Raw genomic sequence first — 3,284 nt, forward strand, 5'->3', positions numbered from 1 at the left:
AGTATAAATATGTTGGTGAAGCACTCGATAGTGGGCTTATTTGACATGTTTGAGAGATGAGAGATAAACAGTGAGCTTGTTTGGATTACTTATTTTTAAAAATAGTTTTGTAAAACAGTTTTATTTTTTAGTTTTTTTAATTCTTTAGTTATAAACTATTTTAAAAATTAGAATTATTAAATATATTTTATTTTATTTATACTTTTTTTTAAAAAATAGTTTTATAAAATTTATTTATAAAATAATTTTCAAAAATTAAAAATTAAAATACGATCAACCAAGTCTTGTACCGATTCGTAATCCGAATTTTATTATTTGAGAATACTTTTGTTTTATAAAGTTATTAACCATGCCTTTTGTTTTTCTACTTCAAATTCAAAGCTTAATAATAATAATAATAATAATAATAATAATAATAATAATAATAATAATAATAATAATAATAATAATAATAATAATAATAATAATAATAATAATAATAATAATAATAATAATAATAATAATAATAGTAGTAGTAGAATTGAAAAGTGTTAGTTAACATTCATTCAAACTATATTTAATTTATGTTTTTTTATTTATAAGTAAAGATGTATTAAAATAACAAGGGGTGTTTATAACCCATTACAAAAGCCACAAATCATGCGTATCGAATACAAGCATGGGGATTAATCCATCAATAGGAGAAAATTAGATTTTTTTTTATCCTTCTCTATTTATGAATTAAATCCAAAACAACTATTTGATATGATCGATCACTTTCAACGGATTTCCATTCTTTATATTAAAATAATAGTATTTCTCTCGTTGATTCCAATGTAAAAAAATCATGCCGATTTCAACACTTTATGTGTAGCTCGTATTAAAAATATATATTCAGAGGTAAATTTTATTTAACTAACTAAATAAAAAATATTAAAAAGTGAGTGTTAAAATGAATATTGTTAATGTAACAAAAAAAAATTGTTAACTGACTCTTTACGATGATAAATATAAATAAAAGTCAAAATATATTTAATCCAAATTTAATTAATTATATTTTTATTTTTATTTTTATTTATTTTTGTCAATAAAAAAGAATATTCTTGGTAAATGTATATATTATTGAGTATGAATATTTTTTAGTATGTTACACATATAAGTACATATAAGTACAATATATACGCACCAACCACTTGGAATACAATAGTAGACAAACTTTTATTTAAATTAAATCTCAAAAATAAAGAAAAAGGTGGATCACCTCTAGTGCATTTTAACTTTGTTACATCGTTGATATTAGATCGGTTGTTATACATCCAATGTAATAAATCAGATGATGGAAAATTTGTTATTATAGTAAACTTTGTTAGATCTGTTCTAATTGAACTGTTCTAACAAATACATTAAAAAAAATAAAACTACAAAAAAAAAAATTGTGGTAAATTTATTATTTAACAATAAATTTTATTAGATCAGTTTTAATTGAACTGATCTAACATACATATTAAAAATAAAAATAAAAACTGCACACACAAAAAAAGCTATGGTAAATTTATTATTATAGTAAATTTTGTTAGATCTGTTTTAATTGAACTGTTCTAACATCTACATTAAAAAAAAGAACTACACAAAAAAAAAACAGTGGCAAATTTGTTATTATTACAAATTTTGTTAGATCTGTTTTGTTAGACCGATCTAACAAATCTTTAAAAAAAAATTCCCTAAATTAACTAAATAAGAAATCACGCGTGTCAACCTGTTCATTTTTCATTTTCATCATTCGTTCTTCTTCATCCTTCTGGAAACCCACAAACTCGCCAATCCAAACCCGCCAATCCAAACCCAAACCCATTTTTCATCCTTCAACATTCGTTTTTCGTCAAACCCAGCCACATTTAACCTTCATCCTTCAGTGAAAACGTTTTCATCCTTCCACATTTAACCTTCATCCTTCAGTGAAAACGTGAATCGTGAATCGCAGCTTTCAGCCTTCATCGCCGGCGAGTTGGTCCGGCGCAACTTTCAGTCAATTTCTTTCACTATCGAGAAGTGTTTGTGGCTTTCTCCGGTAATTTTCTAATAATTTTTGTTTGTTACTCAACAATCTAAATTTCTTTCATTGTTAATTATTCTAATTATTAATCTTTAATTGATGGAGAAATTTGAGTAGTAGTAGTTATCCCAATTTTCAATCATCCTTTAAAACTGCATGCTATGTGTTTGTGATATTGTCTCTGTTAATAATAAGTCTAAGCTATAATTTTTTAAACACATTTGTCGATTTGAGTTTGTGATTTGTGTTGGTTGTTGCTTAATGTGTTCATACTCTTATTTTTGAAACTGTAAAATATATTTACTATTATAATGTTGGAGAGGTATAGTAAATAATAAACTTTGTATATAGTAAAATTGTTTGTCAACAGTATATTTGGGCTTGTTTATGCTTTTGCATAGATTAATGTCCTATTCGAGATAATTATGTCCACATCTTAATGCATAGATTAAGGTTATTTTAATTTTTTAGGTGTACATGTTTTTTTTATAGCACAAGACATCTATTAATAACTCTGCACATGTTAAAAGTATATGTTAAAACTGTATATAAAATAAAATGATTATGTTGTTCTTTTTAGCTTTAGGGAAATTTGATAGGTTGAATGACAAAGATTAAAAATATATAAATTGCACGATGTTGATAGTAATTAAAGGGATAATCCTAGATGAGACAAAAGGACGGGAGATGAACTATTATATGGATGCTTGTTCACTGTGATGTTATTGTTTTGAATTTACTCTCAATTCATTTGAAAATCTTGTTGTATAACACTAAATTGAGATATATTATGGAGTCAAGGTAATAACGGCTCTGATCGAGTATTGCTATTTTATGGTTTAGTATTTTATTATTTGTCATCTGGGTGTTTGTGATCTGAACCTTCATATATTTGTTGTATTTTCTATGAAAGTGTATATGGTTTTGTTGTAATGGCTTTGATCGAGTATTGAGTGTTTTACACTGATTGTTGTTTTTCGCTGATCGTAGCAAATCGAAGATTTACGGTTTCGACAAGGATGGAAATCAGTGGAAGGAGAGAGGTGCTGGTGCTGTCAAGTTCTTAAAACATCAGGCTACTAGTAAAGTTAGGCTTCTCATGAGGCAATCCAAAACCCTCAAGATTTGCGCCAATCATCTCAGTATGTGATTTCTTCTTTTATTTTTTTTGCTAAATCTTTGTTTTGTAATTTTGATTTCGAGATTTTTATTGTTCTCTCGATTGTGTTACACTTTTGGCTACGATGAATGT

This window comes from Cicer arietinum, chromosome 2, assembly GCF_000331145.2.
Source record: "Cicer arietinum cultivar CDC Frontier isolate Library 1 chromosome 2, Cicar.CDCFrontier_v2.0, whole genome shotgun sequence".
Lineage (NCBI taxonomy): Eukaryota > Viridiplantae > Streptophyta > Magnoliopsida > Fabales > Fabaceae > Cicer > Cicer arietinum.